The sequence below is a fragment of the Eupeodes corollae genome, chromosome 3 (genome assembly GCF_945859685.1).
Source record: "Eupeodes corollae chromosome 3, idEupCoro1.1, whole genome shotgun sequence".
NCBI lineage: Eukaryota > Metazoa > Arthropoda > Insecta > Diptera > Syrphidae > Eupeodes > Eupeodes corollae.
The window spans coordinates 116,218,257-116,239,784 of record NC_079149.1 but is presented as its reverse complement, the minus strand read 5'-3'; positions in this window follow the sequence as shown (position 1 = coordinate 116,239,784).

Here is a 21,528-nt window from a genome sequence, read left to right as displayed (position 1 = left end):
AACGGCGGGTGATGGTGTTCATGCTGTTAGAATAATTATGAGCTAAGGGTTTACAACCGGGATACAATATGACACAACATGTGAAAGGAAGCTTGTGCTTATGTTTTGCTTCTTTTTTGTTCTTTTATGATGCACTTTTTATTTTTGATTTCTTGCATAAACATTATGTGACCAAAATTTTGTGTTTGGATGAAGTTAATGTTGTATTAGAAGTATTTTTGTATTCTAAGGAGAGAAAAACATAAGAAATACGAGAGAGACTAAGGATCAGCTGATATTTTTGATCATAGTTCCATAGAAAAAGAACAAACAATGTGTGTATGTATATTTTTTCTTTGGTAACTATTGGTATGCTTGGCTATGTTAAACTTACTTACTTTCTTGGGTTCTTAAGTCTTAGAAGTATAAGTCTCCCACTTAACACTACACTTTTACGTGTCCTCGCATAATGTATATTGTCTGCGGAGAGGTATATTTCAGCTTTCTCGCTAACTCATACTTCTATTAAGAATTTTCTTTTTATATTTATATTCTTAGTCAGGCTTCTTCATAAATTCTCGTAGCCAGCGTATACTTTGTTTTGTACCCTCAGCAGCAAAGTGACATAAGTCAGAATTAAATTTTTTAAGCTCACCTTAATTCACCGAACTTACAAAAAATGTTTACATATCTTGCAGACAAAACTTTGAATCGATATCTTAAAAAATGTTCAGAAAGTGAATTCATTGGTTGATAGAAAATGAAAAAATGATTTTGATTTACCATCTTACCTTAGAGAGGACGATATTTTCATTTTTTTATATTAAGATTTTAACAATTTTCAATTGCCATTGCTTTCTTATTTAAATTGTTTCTAAATGGGTTTCCAATTAAAAGTTTTATTTGGAAAAACGCGATATTTTTGCAGATGTCAACTTTTGAAGCTCTCATCTTTCGATACATGACTAGTAAAAACTACGCCTTTACTAAAAATGGATCAAAACTTGCTTTAACAATACATTTAAAACTTTGAAGCTATGTATTTAAAAAATGGGTAAAATTTAACGTATTTGTTGATGAAACTAAATCACTTTTATGAAATCGTGAATCACACTATCGGCATGCAGGCTTGAAACCGGTGGACAAAGTAGGATAAGAACTTGATCCACTTTTGAATAAGGAATTCAGTCTTATTTCTTTTAAAATCCAGCTAAGCTGCTAGTTCAGCAATGTTGTACCTATGCTGATTGGTTCCTTTAAATCATCTAGATCCGGGTTTTCATCGAATAATCTTAATAATGCCGGACTGGGTCTCACAAATAGTATATTTACAAATAGTTTCTATATTTTAAAAGTTAAAAATGTATCTCCAAAAAAAAAAATATTTTCAAAAATAAAAATGCACTATTATTTGAAGAAACCGCAATTTTATTTAAAATTCGTCAAACGGTTTTTTTTTAAACAGTTTTTATAGGCAACCCTTTTCAGTTTTAAATTAAAAATATTTTTTAGTAAGCATTTATTCGCAACATATTAATATAAATTTAACATTTCAATTTCGTTAACATAGACGACCCATTTTTGAGATATAAAAATTCTTAAACAAAATGATGTATTTTAATAATTAAAAATGAAAACAATGACATTTTTGATCATCAAATATTATTAGAACATTGTAAATGCGTAAAAAGATCTATCGGACCGTTTTTGAGAAAATCGTCAATTTTTGGCCAGCAAACTTGTTGGGGACTACTGTCATTTTTAGTCTTAAAAAAAATGATAAAACGTTGAACGTGAATCGACTTAAAATCGTATATTCCAAATTTAAAGTTAATTGATCCCACGGCGACCATTTGATCAGTAGGGACAAGGACAGACAGACACACAGACTTTTCTTTTAAGTCAAAAAACTTTTTAAAATTGTCAGTTCTACAGAATAATTTTTATATTGATTAATGGGCATTTTATATATATATTTATATTTTGAGAATATTTCATTTTATATTAGTAAAACTTTTATAAAAATCCAATTTCAATCAGTCTACAAACACTGAAAACCTATAACTTAATTTTTTCATTTTCTCCATTATATTGACCGAAAACAAATCCACCTTTTGATTTTGATTGCATACTTTTTAAAGTTATTTAAATGAAAATTTTCAACATAGTCACCATAGTGGGAAATGATCAGGGTGGCTAACAACACATCCGTCTTGTCAAAATGAACCTCTTATTAGAAAAATCAAAAATTCATCCTGTCATGATATAGAACAAAATTAAAGATTTTTAATAAATACGAGTAAATGCAGTTTAACTTTTCAGAAAAACATCAATGAAGTAAAATTTTCAAATAAATTTCAGTATTTAATAAATTTAGAAATCGATTTTGCTATACATAAAATATTTATTCTACTAATGTTATATCTTATAAGTTATTGTGAGTGTCTGACATTTAGACATTTCATTTGCTTGTTTTTTTTTCAGGAAGTGTCACTGTTTAAACGGTTTTAACATGACATTTTAAAGAAGAAACGAATTCGATTAGAACTTTTAAAAGGATAAAAAATGACTTACTTTTAAACAAATAACTAAGTAGTAAAATGTAAAGTCCTTTTGTCGAAAATTGTGAGTCAATTTTTATACTCAAACTTCCTCAATAAAAAAAAGAAAAACAATTTTTATGTGCTCAAGAAAAATCAATGAAAATTTAACATTTGGGTCAATGAAAATTTACGCCATCCATACACATACACACATCTATTATTTTACATACAATGATGACTTAAACAAAAGTTTAATAACCAACAACAAAAAATCATTAAACAAAACGATTGTGATAAAAAAAAAACAATAACAACCATACTTAAGCCAGAAGATGCATAGCTAAAGGATACTCATCATATTAATTACCTCCCATAATAACAATAAACATTTCGGAATAACCTCAATAAAACGTTACGAACATGTACTGAACACAAATTCTATATATATAGGATAAAAGATAACGAATTGTATACATGTACAAAAATGTATTTTATAAAAATTAAATAGGTACGTCATTTTGCAGGATGTTACTCATTTTCATGGCTTTGGTTTTCATTGTTTCGCTTCTTTTTGTAATGACCATCATATGACAATTCTATCAAAAAGACCAAAAAGTCTCATTTTGGTATGAAGGATGAAAAGTGTATGTATCTGTAACTACTTATGTATGTAATTACAGGAATAGCTATGAGACTATTTCAAGAGAACGAGGAAAAAATATGATGACGACGACGACGCACGGTTTAGGATTTTTCATTTTTAATTCATCAACTTTTATTATTGTGATACTATAATTGTCATTATTTAAAAGTAATTAATTACATACATTGTATATTTTGTGGAACTTTTAAGGATTCTGTTATTAATTTATTGAATAAATGGCTTCCGTTATTGTTTTTGAACTAAACTTACCAGTTAAAAATAGAATTACTGTTTAATGTCAAAGACTTAAGATCAGTGCTTTAAATATTGCCATTTCATTAAGAAAACATTTTTCCGATGAAAAAATCGAAAACATTTGTAAATATTATGTACAAATGGTTCAAGGAGATTGGACTAAAAGCTTACTTCCCAAGAACAAGAATGTTTTTAAAAAAAAATGTTGTACCTAGTAAAGGCGACACTATTTCAACCATTTTTTAATCCAAAGTTTCATAATTTTTTAAGTTCTCACAGTAAAACTATTTAGTTTCTATACAAAAGTGAATGGACTCCAGAGTTTCAAGTGGATACCTGGTATGATTTCGCTGTAGTACTTTATGTCACGAAAATTTTCCAAGACCTTGTTTATGGTTTCGGACGGTAGGACACAGATTACGTGGAAAATTTTAGTATTTGAATTCTTACCGAATCATGGTATAAAATCGATTCTAAAAGGTTCCACACAACAAACAAGTCTAAAGGGGTGAACTTACTGTTTATAGGCAGCCATATTACATCGCCAATACTGCTGATAACACGATTTAAAAATCAAATGCACAAGAGACCAATATTATGGTATGAGCTGTGTTGCATGAAACTCCATCTTGTATGAACCAGAGGTCGTCTAAATCATTGTCATCAATTTAAAAAAAGTTAATTAATATGGCTCTGTAACGCCCACCATCTATAACATTGATCGGGCTTCATTTTCAAAGAACTATGGCCCACAATAGGTAACAAACTGTCACTTTCTGTGGATTATTATTATTATTTAGGTGGCGCAACATTTCGTTAAGAACTAGGGCCTAGTGACTTACAACGCAAGAGGCAGTACCCGTGAAAGAGAAAAACTTTAGATGGGACAGGCAGGGTTTGAACCCAAGACCTCTGGTATTATTTTGTGTGGAGTCAGTGACAATATAAAAATCACAAAGTTTATTTTTCGAATTCATACAAAAATCGAAACATCGTGCCTGTCAAATTAATTAAACCTTGAAGCAAATAAAATCCAAGAATTTTGTGCAGAATTCTCTTGAGTCTAATGCATGAAATGTTGACTAGTTGAGACCGATATGCTTACTTGATGTTCGTGAATTGAGCTTTAAAGTCTGGTATCGTCTACAGAAGGCATATTCTGTGTTCAACAATGAACGTTAACGAAAACTTCTCGCACACATTTTGAAAAAGAAGTGCGGGCTTCCTTTTAGACTTCTCTTTAAAAAAAAAAACGTACTGTTTTGCCCACACACAATGTTCATTTAGTTCCACAGAGATAGGATACTGACTTTAATATCGAATGGAAAACTGCTTTCATATTTACAATAACTTATAGTTTTAAAAGAAACCACTAGATAACCCACCCTGTCGAATTTCTCATCATACATATGGATGATGACGCCGAACAAAATATACTGCAACTGACAATATTCTATATCAAAAACAATAGTTATGCAAAAGTAATTAGTGAAGTAAAATTAATTACGATTTTTATGAATTAATAACGACTTATTTCGGAATTATATGTCAAAAGTTTAAATGAGATCACAATGCATTTATGTAAAATACTTATTCCTATTATCGCTTTTGAGTTCTTTGAATTTGTTAAAACATTTTAATTTTCACTTCAATTTGACATTTTCAAAATGTAATTGTACGTTTATAGGCATTAACAAAAGTTAATTTATTATTTCCGTATAATTGATATTTTGAGTATATTTTCTTTTACATAGCCTATTTTGATAAAATTTTAAGAAATTTGTAGCTTTACGACGTAGAGGGACAAATTTTAATTTTGAATTGCTGGAAATTTGAGGTTATATGTAACATATCATATTATGAAGGATTTATTAAGATTTTTATTCATATCCATATGAGCTTAATGTTGAAATTAAAAAAGTTCAATTAATATTATTTTGAATTTGAAAGACTAAGTTAAATTTTTTAAACAAGATAATAGAATCTGTTGTCAATTCCTCGTAAGAGTCATTTTTCCTATAAACAAAAATAAAAAACATTTTTCCACGCCACAGAAATGGGATTTTATTCCCATGACGTACTTCCCACTAAGCCACGGGCAATGCTATCCTACAATTTGTAATATTTCTAAAAACCAGAATATACTATATTTCATCTTAACTTATGGAAAAAAAGCCATTAAAAGTTCTAACTTTCGATGGTTAGTTTAGTGTTTTGTTTCATTAAATATCAAACTATCCTCCGGTTTGTTCACTATAGTTTGAATGCGTATTCATGATATATGACATAATATCTTGTTGTTCTATAGACCAACGAAACGACCAACTGAACTTTTGTAACATTCTATCAATGCAGTTAAATTCTAATGGGACCTAACATGGTTTTGTAATGGGACATTGTTAGAGGATTTTAGTTATTTTTGAAGAAGAAAAAACCGACTAGCAAAAAAAAAACTTTCTAACCCACATTGTATTTTGTTCAAAATTACATAGTTTCCAATTGTTAAACAAAGTTCGAGTATTTTAATTGACCACAAAATATTTTGAAAACTATTCATTATTTTATAAGTCTGTTTTTTTTTTTTATTAGAACTTAGTTTGAAATATTAATCAAAAATATAACACTAATGAAGTAAGTATTTTGTTCGGAAGAAGAACGTATCTGTTATCAAAAATCCTTTTTTGGGTTTCGAAAGAAAAACTAAATAAAATGCATGACTTATGAATATACATTTTTCTTATTTTTTTCGTAAAAAATAACTATCCGTTTTTGAGATATAGAATTCCAAAAAAATGTTTAATAAAAATAAATGACATTTTTGATCATTAAATATTTTTGAGGCAGAACAAAAATTATTGGAATGGGTTGAAAACTTAAAAACAAATTACGAATTTATAGGGGGTAACCTTCTAAAGCAATAAAAAAATACGTATTTTTCTATTGAAAGAAGCCAAATTCAGAAAAAATATTTGAGAGACAACTAAAAATTAATTAAAAAAAAAGCTTTACGCGTTTATACCAAATTTTAACTCCATTTACCAAATAATAAAATAGTTTTGAAGTCAATATTTTAATTATCATTCTCGAAATATAAGGGTCGATCATCAGTTTTTAACGATTTGTTTTTAGATTTTAATTTTGTATACAAAAATACTTAAAAGATACAATTAGTCTGAAGATAATATTTTTATTGTTTCCAACATATTCAAGCCAATAATTAGTTTTACCTAACTTTAAGTAGTGTTTGTTTATAAGTTTTTAAATTTTTTTCTTCGATTTTTCTACTACAAAATCTCAAAATAGTTATTCATGCTATTAGTTTGGAGGTAATGTCATTTTTTGTTTCGACATTTTTCAAGATGACAAATATCCATATTTCAGTTCTTTTGTATCTTCTATAATCTTTAAACGTCAAGAAATGTAAAAATGTTCCCTGTTTCCACTTTACCGGTAATTTTAAGCCGTATCTCGTCTATAACTTTGCATGAGCACAGTATTTTGCCTAGCCGTATTGGTCAAATGACTTGACTTAAGCCCTGAATTATGCGACCAATTACCTTCTCACCAGGTAAAGCAATAAATGGTCATATTGTTTGGCTTGGAACCACATAACTTTCCAATATCTTAAATGTACGACATATGGAATTGTTTCCGGCAAAAAAAAGGGATGAAATCGTTAAACTAAGATCTTCTAAAGTAATTTTTTCTACTAAGCGAGCATCAGTAACACTTCCACTATTTTCAAGTTTCTTTAAAATTTTATCGGTTGCTTTCGTCACGTCGTTTGTTTGCGATGAATTGACAGATCCGCCAAGAGTATTTCTTGTCATGGAAAGTACTTTCTCAAATTATCCGATCGGATTTGGTATAAAAACTGTAGATCCCCTCCATCCCTGAAGTGACTTGCACACATGGGTGTTTGAAAGTTTCAATTCACTTGGCACCGGTTTTCTACAACCACATTGAACCACCTATTTGTTTATTTGGTTCCGTCGTATGTCAATAATGATGCCTAAAATTATCGCATAGTGCGTTGATAGTTGCTACATTCCAATCAATACTCTTATATTAAGTTTAATTGTACAAACATTGAAATAACATCATGACACTTAAAATGAGAGATGTCCAATAGCAACACTACCAACCAAAAACCACGAAATCATTTTCACATTCTTGTGGTGCAGTTAAAAAAAGAATATCTGAACCCAAAACTATGCTTTCAACAATAGGCTTAGACTTAAATCGATGGACATTATTAAAAGTACGAGTGGTGAAATCGACATTTTTGAAGGGAAGGAATAAGTTATTTCCTTCATGATATTAGTTAAGCAACCCAATAAAATGAAAAAATGAAATCTGGTTTGATTCACAACTACTAAAATCGATTTTATTTCCATTTCGTACATAAATTTGGCTATAATCACACTTAAAAGAGGTTAAAATGATTTCTTTTCTTTCGTTTAGCATAAAAATAAAAATAAAATACATAACTTAATGCCCTGCGAACACGAAAATGCAATAAAATATTGATGGTTTCGTTATTATTTTTCTTAACTATAAAATCGATTGAATTCAAATAATTTATTTCCCACAATGCAAAAATCTACATTTCCTGTTACAAAACGATATTGCCTATATAGGCTTTCCCTCATATAGAGCCGCTTTTCTCAGGACTAATAATAAAACCAAAAAAATATGTGTTTCTAGATCACTATCAATACATTCAGGCCGCCAAACCAAACAACCAACTAACGCCACCAAACCACCATTCGCCGTCAAGTATTATTTTAGTGGCACTACATCACTTTTCTTTTTTGAATGTTTTGCAATAAAAAGCCTTACATCGCAAGTCTCCTTTTTCCTCTAAGGATTTTTTTTTTGAAACTTTTCTATGGAGTTGGTAGAAACCCATAAATTGTGGAAACTATCAGTTGTTTTTCCACCCTCGTAGCGTCGTTGTCGTCGTTCTTGGTCGCTGTTCGTTCGAAAGGCAAAACATGGATCCACATCCCAGATCCGAATCCGAATCCGACAAAACGACAACGAGAAAACGACATACTAACAACAACAAATTATACAACAAACCCACAACCATCAAGGAATATAGAAATTTATTCTACCACGGATATATCAATATTCAACAGATGTTTTATTCCCATAATAATGCCAATAGGCGATTAATTAATTCCAAGGAATAAAATTCAATGCTTACAAATATAAGAAGAAGCATATAAAAGCGAGAGGTGATGGTTGATGGTTTGATGGTTGATGGCTGATGGTGTGCTGTGTGTTAAGCAGCCGTTAGAAGTTAGAAGAAGAATAACTTTGAGTGTTGTTTGGTAATTTGGAAGAAATAATTCTTTATACACATATCCTTGGGGATAAATATTTTACAATTTATATATATTTACCTACTTTTAGTTCTATATACATAATATAGTACATACTCAGAGGTATAAGAACAGTTTAGTTAATAAAGAAATAAAGTTTCTTTTGTGCTCATTTCATTGATGTCAATAAATATCCTAATTTCAATTTGGAGATATTGACTCTAAGCGATGTTTTATAAGTTGTTCTAGAAGTTAAAGCTAAAGCTTTTAATATTTATTATGCATAGCAGTTTTTTTGTTCTTGTAGGTATTTAAAAATAAATGTTTTTCACAATAAATTACCATAGTTTTCAGCTTATAATGATGTATACATATTACAAAGAATATTGTGAACATTAAAGCTAGACTCACTAAACTCATTATTAAATATGTATTTTTTATCAGTTTTCTGATACGTTTTCGTTCAAAACTATGTATCTGATTTATATATTTTCAAAAATGTATAATGTTAATTTTGGTTTACAGACTTTGTCCGATTTATATCAAATTTCTTTTTTGCAAATTTACAAAAAATAGATATCAGTTCAAAAAATGGCGGACATTAAATTGTGAGCTTAATTTAACGTGTGAAGCTCACATTTTTCCAATATTTCTAAACGTTAGAGTTTTCCGAAATAATTTTTGTGTTCGTATTTTTTTTTTTATTAGAATAAAATCCATTCTTTTTTATCAACATAAATGTAAAGCTTAAAGTTAAGCCTGAAGAAGAAGAATAACTTTGAATTTTTGTTCCTAAAATATACAGTTTGACGTAGCGGAGTTCATGAATGTTATTGGTACTTTTAATTGCAGTGCATGTAATTCTGGGTTAAACATTTGGCCACACTTTTTTTGTGCAATTCATTAATTTGTAGAAGAATTTGATTTTTTTATATGTTTGCATGTACTGTTTTATTAAACAAAAAAAAACTTTTGAGCAGTATTGAACTTTGTTAAAAAATTGCCAAAATTATATTAAAAACAGTTGTACTGTTGAAGTTTTTTGAAAACAAAAATATCTACGAAACGTTACACAAATGACGTATTTACATTAATTTGTTCTAAATTATGGCCGTCCAAGGTTAAATTTTCCATACAATTTTTTCTCCGAATTTATCAGCATTTTCCTAACTTATTTTATTGTTTTTGAATGTATTTGACCAATTCAACCGTCGTTTATTTGACCTTAGTGGATTTGTCAGTAAGCAGAACAGTCGCATTTGGGCAAATGATAATCCAAGAGTTATTGTCGAAAAACCAGTGCACTAAAAATAAGTGACTTTTTGGTGGTATCAGCGTTTTTTTTTTCCAAAATGAGGCCCTCAAAGAGTAACAGTGAATGTTGTTCGCTATCGTGAGATGATAATTGGAAGATTTGGATGTAGAAGGTATGTGGTTTCAACAGGCCAGACGGTGTCTCTTTCCACATATTTAACGAAAAAATAGCTCATTTGCGCGACAAGTTCAATGGCCGTGTTATCTCACACTTCGCTGACTTCAATGGGCCGCCAAGATCATTTGGTTTTACACTAATGGACTACTTTCTTTAAAGTTATTTTAAAGAAGAAGAAGAAAGTTATTCATTGATAAGCCAGCAACAATTTAACAGCTAAAAGATGAAATAGTTCTACATATTCACGGCAAAGAACCTTAATCAATCTTTAGCGTTTCCGAAAATTTAGAGCATCGGATGGAGGTGAACAGCTGAGGTGAACCATACCAATAACATCATGATCAAAATAAATAACACCTATTTAATAAATAATTTGTGTTTTATTTAAAACTAACATTAGCCCTTAAAATTTAAGCACAGTTGTACATGGTTATAAGTTTTCAATGACAGATAGATAGTGACCAACTTAACTAAACTTCTGTTAATCAATCGGTAAGACATAAAACTCCCTGAGAGTCCAGTTAAATCCCTTTCAAAGAATGACGCTCACATCTCCGAAATCTCATTTTAAACAATCACTTCAAAACTGATTCTAAAGTACCAACATTTAAAATTTAAGACCTTTTAGAAATAAGTCCTCACTCAAAAAACTGGGTAATTGGTTTTTAATGCCTTGTCATACTTAAGTTCAATTATTCTTGCTCTATACAAAAACTAAAAAATTTGAATTTTGAAACGTTAAATAAAAACTTTTAAACATTTAATTTTATTACAAATGAATTGAAACACGATCAACATTGTATTGAAAATTTAATTGAATTTTATATATTCAAAAATACAATAATGTATCCCTGAAGCTGTAAAATTGAAATCCTGTCGAAAATATTTTCTTTTGTTAAAATCGAAAAAGTACCTTAGTATATAAACCTTCCTACACCTATACGCACACAAATTTGTATCATGTTCTTAGTGTTATGAAAGTAACAAAAGTTCATTGCCCTTTTCAAGGGAAGGTTTTTACAATATATCAATGAATTTTCAGTCTTCTTTAATTTTAATAAAACTCCTTCACCTTCCAAATAAGCCTCTCTCAATTCTTGTTATGTAAAATATTCCTTGAAATGGCATCACCATCATAGTCATCGTCATCATCACATCAGAGAAAATACAAAGACTTCGATTTTCAATAAATCTATAGATAGGTAGGTAAGGTACCTAAATACCTTATGTACGAGTATTACAATAAGCAAAAGGTATTGATTGGTCTTCTTCGAAAGTTTATTGAAAAATTTTTCTGACATTCAATTACTTTACAAACAAATTCATGTTTCTCATCAAGCATGCGGATGCGGAAGGTATAGAGTGATAGAGGTTAGGTAAAAGTACATAGGTATTCTTTTTCCAATATCCTTTGGAAATATCAATTTATATAGAAGGTTCTGATGCCTATAGAATCTCAGTGTATATATTAATAGATAAATCGAAGAAAGGACAAGGTTTATCATCATTTTGCATTATTAAGGTATGAATGGTATATGTCATTTGTTGTCTATGAATTCATACAAGCAAACAGGGTGGGTAAAAAGTTTCTTCCTAATATGACAAAACTAAAAAATTCTTTTTGTTTTTTTTTGTCTACTATCTTTTAAGGTACATACATAATTATAATCCAAATTTTTGAGATAAACGAAAATAAACTTCAGAGGCTTAGAGAAGAGCAACATGTTTTAATTGAATTGGATTTAGAATGAATTACATCGACACGAAAGCCCCATGGTCAACTCGGTCTTTATTGCTGTTCATTGCGAAGAATTCTTAGCACAATTGGGAAATAGTAATTACTTTTCGTAATTAATTTGAACTTTCATTTCGATTACAAGTAATTTAAAATTGATGATTTTTCCATTACAATCACAATTTTCAATTACTTGTAATTGTAATTGAAAAAATGTACTTACATACTAATGTTTTCTTTGTTATAGTTAACAAAAAAATAGAAAATAGGGAAGGATGAAAGAGGACATACCGATGCAAATTGGTCTTAAAGTTTTGAATATCAAAATGATAGGGAAAAACAGAGCTGGGTAAAGCATTCCACATTCTTGATGTGCGGTATTACGGCTGAATTGTTTGAGGGAGGGAATGCAACAGGCTAATTCGACAGAACAACAGAACACTGTTTATAGAAATATCGGTAGAACAACGAAAGGCATGAAACATTGCGACGGTGTTGAAGTGACGTAATTGTTTCGGTTATAGTTCTATCGCCTATGCTCAAAGCTCTTTTTTGGATCTTGTCCAAAATACTTAAGTTGTTTTAGGGGCTCCTGCCAAATATGGGAGTTTTATTCGAGTTTTAGACAAATGAAAGCTTTGTAAATTACAGCCAGATCAGAAGGGGTAAACAATTTCTTGCACCGTCGCGTCGGAGAAATCATAAGCATATAGCAGCATTTTTGCCAATATCAAATATGTGATCATTCTATAAAATACCTTTGAAATATCAAGTGCAATAATCTTACTTTCTCTTAAACGATGTAAGAATATCGGACGTGGTAGGTCGAGCTGAAAACACTCTTGACTTGTTTCTTACCTCTGACCCTGGTAAGTACACTATTAGTGTCCTATCTCCTCTAGGCACATCTGACCATTGTGTCATATCAGCAAATTTCTCGTGTAAAAACTCTCCAGTTAAAGAAATACGAGAAAGCCAACTGGGACGGTCTCAATAATTACTTCAGGATCTTTAACTGGTCACTATGCTTCCTCGATAGTGACGTTGACGCCAGCGCTGATATGATCACAAGTTTGATTCTCCTAGGAATGAGAACTTTTATCCCGAATAGGGTTAAAAGCATCAGACCTAAGGAAAACGCATGGTTCGATGCGAGCTGTAAAGAGGTTATTAGGGTTAAGAAGGTAAGTTTCCGTTGTATTAAAGCTAATCCAATGTCCAAAAGGCAGTAAAAATTTTTGGTCATTTGTAAAAAATATGAGGAATTCTTCCTCTTCCTCGGTCCCTACGCTCGTTGTGAATGACACTCCATTTGTTAGCTCCTTAGAGAAAGCAAATGAGATAACCATGAGATCAACATTAGATTTATTGCTATGAAAGCCATACTGCCGGTCATTAAGAAGCTTCTGTTCTTCGAGATTTTTCTTAAGCTGATAATTAATCATCGTTTCAATTACCTTGGAAAGAAGAAATGTGAGTGCTATTGGCAGGCAGTTTCCCATCGGCTCGGAAAGAGACCTGTAGAGTAAGAAAGATGGAAAAGCTTACGCAGTGGTTTTTCGAGCGTTGAATAACACCTTCAGAAAAATAGGGGGAAAAATAGGGGGAATACTATTCGCGCCAGGGGATTTGTGTATGTCAAGGTCTTGAAAATTGTAATGAATTTGTGCATTTTCTATAAATACTTTTTTATGAATATTAATTAATTGAAACAAATTCAAATCAATAAAATTAATTATCTCTTTAAATACGAAAGTAACTTTTGACCCACCTTGTGCGTATATCCAAAATATGTATTGGCACTCTCATAGGATGGATAAGATGCATGGCATGTAATTCATCTTCAACCAAATTTCAAAGTCCACTTTTGCTTTGCGAAAATTTGATTAATTTTCAGTAGATTTTAATTTGAAAACTATTTGAAGTTATGAAGTAGATGAATACAGATCGACTCGACCGTTGTCGTCCTTAGAACAACCCAAGTCGTCTAAGCTATGTATACAATTACTCCTACACACATGTGTCTTTATTCTAAGTTTTTACAAGTGTGATGGTGTTTTCTATAGATATGTCTGTCTGGCATGGTTCAAAATTCACTTAAGTGAGTTCTGTTTAAGTGTTTATTTTTACTTTAAGGACACTCACTCGAACAAGAAGAACATACTCGAGGGTAAAATATATTCTCTGGCAAAACTTTACTCTACAAACAAAAACCTTCGACTTGCATAAACAATCAATGATGCTATCCAGAGATCCAGGAGGAGGAAGGACGAGAAAGATTGTGAGAAACAAAAAAAAAAAAAAACAAAAAACCTTCTATTGGAATATGAGAATTCAACAGGATGAATAAGTGAGAAGCTTCCATTGGATTTTTATAACCTGATGGATATCCTTTGGCATTTATTATTTATTTTTGGTATAATGAAGGTGTGTGTTTTTCTTGTGTTTGGTATACCCTACTTTTTCATTTCATTTCTGAAAGTATAATTTTCGTCTAGAAATACAAATAACAAAAAAAGGTGAGTTTCGTAAATGAGGAATTAGTTACCTGAGGGTGTATTATTAGGATGGTTGGTATATAGCATCCCAACAGTACCCCACATATTTTTATTCTTTAAATAATGTTTTAAAGTGATGGGATACAAGTCTAATTATTCAGAGAACGAATTTTAAATAACGATCTTGGAACGTGGGTTTTTTGATGAATTTTAATGTGAATGAGAGTTGGTCAATTGAATTTTTTGTAAGGATGATTGTTATGACTTTGGAAACGGACAGGTTTTGTAATTTTTAAGTTTTATTAATTTTGTAATTGCAATCATTTGTAATTGTATCAGACCGATAAGCTAATCTTGACATTTTTATATGTTTTAAAGTTCCTACTGTCAAGATATATCATTTTTAAAAGATATTTGTAAGTTCTTATGTTTGTCAAATTTAAATGGATTTCGTTTTATTTTTAACAATATCAATAATTTTGAAAAATAATCGTTCAGCTTTTGGTTTCAAAAATAGCTTATTCACTCTGAACACATTGTATGCCACACATTATGACGTTGTACAAAACTGTTTTCTATTTAAAACAACAAAATACAGATCAAATATTTCTAAGACAAACAAAATATTAGCTTCAAAATAATTAATTAAAAATGTATTGCAGTCTGGTAAAATTTTGAGAAAAATTCAACAGCTTTATTACAAAAAATAAAAAGGGTCAGAGTTCGGCCACAATTATATTTTCCCATTCTTGACATTCTGTTGAATTTTATAGAACTTAAACAAAATGTTAATAAAAACATTTTGAGTGAGATACAAAATTTGGATTCAATATCGTGCTTTATTCTTAAAATACTTGTTCCCATAATACATATGTTATCAGTTCTTTTAATTGTTTTTGTAAATTGTTTGTGTTTTATAAAAATAGTTGTCAGTTTAATTTTTTAGTTAAATAAACTTAAAGTGACCAACAAAAGTTTGCATATAATAAAATAAGTGTGTTTTCAATACCTTTTTTTTAAAAAAAGATTTTTAGTCGAAAACCAAATTTTACTAATTTTATCAGTATTTTAAATTGCTTATAAGTAGTAAGAATACCAATTTGACTTTTCTAAGAAAATTATTTTAAGCTAAAACCATTATTTTACATTAATTTTGAGATAAATACCTTCAATTACTCTCGGGATATTTCATAAAAATATATGAATTTCTACCAATTTGGTTGTAGTATTTTTTGGAGTAACTTATTTTATTTAAAAAAGAAATTGATTATTTCCAAAATGTTACTAGACATTAACAGCAATATTTTTTTTATAAAATTAAATTAAACTGGAACCAATATTTTTAATTGTTGCTAAGATATTCAAGTTGGAATTAATTTTTTACAACTTTTAGTGTTTTCTTATATGTATGTTCGATTTTTCTAAAAATGTTAAGAGATTCCGAAAACGTTATTCTTTATTAAATAATATTATTTTTTTTCGCAAAATGTCCGAGGTGATTTCTTTTTCTTTGATTTATAAAAAAACCGTAAGTATATTTTTAAATGTATAGGTATTTGGTATCAAGTCACAATATACATATGTACAATACTAAATTTTATTGAACTGTTTAGCCCGATTAATTCGAGAGGTATTTGGTGTCTACAACATTTTTCAGTTTCTATTTACGACGTATAGGAACTATGTGGCAAATATTGCATTCAAAATTTTTTTAAACATAACGAAGGTAGAGAAGTCTGCTCCCCGATGCCATCCATCAGTCCAGTCAAATTTGGAAATTAAGGTTTTGAGCCGATGTGCGTTAGGCGTTTTTTAATTTTTAATATTTTTTTCCATACCTTAGAAACGCTATTTTGTTTTTTAAATTTTATTTAAAACTATAGAACGATTCCAAAAATATCATTGATTTTATTCTTGATATTTTTAAAGCTCTGAATAACTGCATACCAAAAATATTTTCAAACTCAAATTAAAAAATTGTGCACATAAAATTAATTTAAAAAAAAAACCGCTCTAACGATTTTCAAATTAAAATTTTAAAAAATTAAGGTTTTTGGAAAAAGAAATGGCGTTTAAATTTTTAAAAAACAAATATTTTCTGCAGGCACATTTTTTAATCTTTAAATACAGGAAATCGTATTTTTAATTTTGTAATTGTTATTTTATTTTAATTGTTTGTTTGTTGTAATTTAAAAGCATATTTTTTTAAAGCCCTTTATACATATTTCGGTGTTACTATCTGTAAAACTATTATTATATTATTTGAAGTCGATATGTTAGATGTTTCTTGATAAATCGAACTGATTGCAACAAATTTATATGGGAAGATAAAAAAACGATCGATTTTTAACTTCCCATAGGAAGTTATTGTAATGGGTCCGATTTGTCAAATAGCTCAAGAACCAGAAGAGATATCGATTTCAAATATTTTGTTTTATACAGATAATAAAGCAGAAAGATGCAGAAAGGGCTCTCAAAAAAATTGAGTGGGTTGTTTTTTTACCAAAGCAGTTTGAAAAAAAGGTGAACATTTTGGTTAACCCTAAATATCTTCCGAACCAAAAACGCTAAAGACTTGAATTCAATTTTATATAATATATTGTTACGTGATATCAAAGAAATATATTTTTTGAAAAAAATCCATTTAACAGTTTTTTTATAAATCAAAAAAAATGTGTCACCTCTAAAATTTTACGACTAAAATATGATTTCATCTACAAAACAGTTTTGTGCAACGAAGATTAATGTTTTTGACATCTGATAAAATTTTGAGAAAAATCGAATTGACTGCTTTTTTTATAAAAAATAAAAACCTTAAAAAAAAACTATAAAAGTTGGTAAAAAATGATTTTCGACTTAAATATCGTTTCAAAACTTTGAGATATTATCTTTAATTTACTTTAATCTTTCAAAAACTATTGTTGTCAACATTCAGTAAGATTTAAAAAAAAATCGAATTGACAGTTTTTTTACAAAAATAAAAACCTAAAAAAAAATGTATAAAAGTTGGTAAAAATTGAGTATCGATTAAAATATCTTTTCAAAAACTTGAAATTAAGGCTTCAAGCTTATTGCATCTTATAAAAAATGTTGTTTTTAACATTCTGAAAAATGTTGAGAAAAATCGAATAGACAGTTTTTCTTACAAAAAATAAAAACCTAAACTAAAAGTTATAAAAATTGGTAAAAATTAATTTTCGACTCAAAAATCTTTCAAAACTTGTAGATATTGTTATTTAAACTACTTTTATCTTTCAAAAAATATTGTTGTCAACATTCAGTAAAATTTAGATAAACATCGAATTGACAGGTTTTGTAAACAAAATTAAAAACCTAAAAAACATTAACAAAAGTTGGTAAAAATTGATTTTCGACTCAAGCATCTTTTCAAGCATTTGAAATAATGGATTCAAACTAATTTTATATTATAAGAAATGTTTTTTTCAACATTCCATAAAATTTGTAAAAAAAATCGCATGGACAGTTTTTTTACAAAAAATAAAACTCTAAAAAAAACAATACTAAAACTTGGAAAAAATTATTTTCGACTCAAATAGCTTTTCAAAAATTAAAAATATTTACTTCAAACTTATTTTCTTTCACAGAAAATATTGTTTTCGATATTCAGAAATCTTCATATAAAAATCCAACAGTACGTTTTTTCATAAAAAATAAAATCTACAAAAAATAGTACGCTAACTTGGTTAGAATTGATACGAGTACATATAGACAAGCTTTTAAGCAAGACAAATCGACAGACGGGATGGGAAGTTATCAGTGTGGGTCGCATCCCAGCCTCTTTTTTAATAACTATGTTTTGGCTGGTCAAATATCAAAAAATTACAGATTCAAAAGTCCAAAAACTGGACACTTCAAACTGAAATCTCTAAATGAAGAACATTTAACCAAAACTGACAAATATTGTATTTGGGCGTAAATAAAAGATTATTTATTTTTGCACGTATTGTTTATTGTTAAAACCTGGGGTGGAATCGGCTAAGGTGATAATTGACTACAATTTGAATTCGTTCTGTGAAAGATGATTCAACTCAATTCGATTGAACAATTTCAGAATATTATTGCCACAATTTATTGTTCCTAGGGTAAATCTTTAAAATGATTCCTATTAAATATATAAATTAAAGTATCAAATTTGCTGTGTTTAAATAACATTCTAACTTCTCTTGTGTTTTTTGAATGTCATAAGCTTTGTCAGACACAAGAATGTGATTTTAGACCTTAAAAATTAATTTTAGAAAATTTCCATTCGTTTTTCGAGAGCGTCTGGTAACTCTTTTCAGAAACGACATATTTGTAGGAAAATGCATTTCACATTTTTGTTGTGACAGCCTTTTCAAGTATCGATTTGATTATCACCTTACATAGATCAAATTCGAATATTTCGACTATCGTTTATCAACAATTACCTTAGCCGATTCCACCCCTAGTAATTTATGTATTTAAATCACACTGAAAAATCACTAGAAAAAAAAAACTATTACACTGGAAGTGCCTTAAAGGCCTTTTAAACAGTTTACACTGAAATTCTGTCAATTCGGTTTATACAAAAATAAACATCAAAGAAGAAGTTCATCCTTGTGCGAAGATATTTATGTAGGTTAAGTTTCTTTAAGGGAAAAAAATCAACTCTTAAGATACTGCTTAGTTTTGAATCCCTATTAAAACATTATTTTAATATTTTAAACTCAATTATTTTGAAATAATTCTTTTTCTGTGCTTTTTTTTAAATGAACACATAACTCAACCTGATAGGTCCTTTTATTTCAAAATTAAAAACAAAAATAATACGTATTTACGTAAGCAACTCCTACCTTACCTACTATAAAATTTATTATTCATTCCCATTACTTCCCCCGCTCAAAATCTCTTTCTCTCTCTAAGAAAAAAAATCTAAATAAAATACCTAACAGAAGTAATTTATGTTTAAAACCATAATGACTCCAAATAAATTAAACACATTTCGTCCCTTTAAATAAATCAGACAGTGATTTTCTTTATTTAAGTTTCAGAAGATAATAAAACACAATTTTGTGTAAGAAGTCACAGAGATAATATTAAATTGATGGGGGAGAGACGCACTTAAAAAAAAATATTCAAATTTTATCCCCCCACCCTACCAGCCTACTGAAGTAGAATTTCAGCACGTTTCACAATTATTATTATTCACACCTGCGTGAGAACATAATTAAAATTACATAGACCGACCTATCGCACCGCCAGCGAACGTCGTTGTCGACGACCGCCCAAATACAAGATACTTTGTAAACCACATGAATATGCAAAGGATGTTTTTTAGTGTACAAATAAAAAAACAAGGTAACTTAAAAAAAATATGCCAGTAGGAGGTGAATTTGATTTAGATTTTTGAATTACTTTTAAAAAATCATTGCACGTTTCTTTTGTTTTCAAAAAATATTAAAAAAAAAAAAAAAAAAAAACAAAACCTAATTACAAATATTATTACTCCTCAAGGACATTTGACACAAATTGCTGTTAAGAAGTTAGAAACAGTGCATTTTGTGTTGACCTTGTTTTCTTTTGTAAGGAAAACAAAGTGTATTAAAAAATGGCTATTGAAGAGCGGAAGGAAGTTGGTTACAATGTTTCTAAAATAAGAAGGGCAATTCCAATTTTACCTTCTATTGAAGTTTCACCAGCAACCACTTCATCAATCCAAGTGAAAGTCTTAAGTACCTCATTTAAGTAAAGAAACAAAAATATATATGTATGTTTGTATTTTTATTATAGTACACAAAGTTTTTGTTTTTTTTCCGTTTTTGCTATTTCTTACTGATGATGCTGATGGAGTTTAAGGAAGTCATTCAGTACAGTTCAAGGATATAGGTAGAGAGTGAGGCATAAGGGAGGAAAAAGTTTTTCCATTATAATTTTATTCTTGTCGCATGTTGGTTCTATGTGTACACTTTACTCTACAATGTTGGTACATATTTTTACTTGAATATTTTGTTTGTGGTTTTAATATTTGCGGTGAGTTTTTGATGTTGAACCTTTGAATTTTTCAATTTCTCTGTAAACTTGTTTTTTTTAGAAAATTGAAACAAAAGAAAGAAAAACAGGTTGAATTTGTTTTGAAAATGTTTGATATTTTTGTTAGACCAGTAATGTAACGCGTCTTGTTTACATGCTGCATTGTTTCTTTGTAATTTGTTTTAAATAAACTTGCACCATTTTAATGTGAGTAGGATCTCATTCTGATCTCAAGTTTTTCTCGTTCTGGTCTCATGCTTGTTTCCTCTTGGTCTCGTCTTGATCTCGTCTAAGCTTGATCTTATTCTGGTTTCCTGTTCTTGGTATCGTTCTAGTATCGTCTTTGTGTAGCCTGGTTTTGTCCTGTTCGTGTCTTATCCTAATTTTGTCTCGGCCTAGTCGTAACCACGTTTCAGTCTCCTTTAGGTTTCGTCCTAGTCTTGTTTTAACTGCTACCTTGATGTTGTCGTTTTTAATTTTCTATAGGAAGTTATTGTAATAAGTTTGCTTTGTAGAATTGACAATTTTGAATTTTTCTGACTTTTGAAGGTCCCTGAAATCTAAATTAAAGTTATTTAGAGAGATGTATGTGCCGTACGTTCGTCGTCCATATTTCAAGAACCAATAGAGGTATTGACTTCAAACAGATTTTGTTAAACAGATAATAATGTTTAACAAAAAAAGGACTCTCAAAAAAAAAAACCGAGACGATGTTTTTTTTTACTATAGCAATTTGAAAACCCAAAATATCACACGAACAAATACCACTTGCGACGTACATTAAGTTTCAAATCATATATTGTGACGTGATACCAAACTAATGTAATTTTGAAAAAAAAAAAAAATATCGAAAAAATAATAGTCACCTTGAATATTCTACGAAGAATAACGTTTTTGACATCTGCTAAAATTTTGAGAAATTGAGAAATTAGGTGGTGCAACAGTCCATTGAGAAATAGGGCCTAGTGACTTACAATAATCACTCTACGGGCAATACATTTAAAAAAAAAAAAAAACTAAAAAACCTAAAAACAACATTACTAAAAGTTAGTAAAAATTGATTTTCGACTTAAATTAAAAATTAAAAATACTGGCTGATTTTTT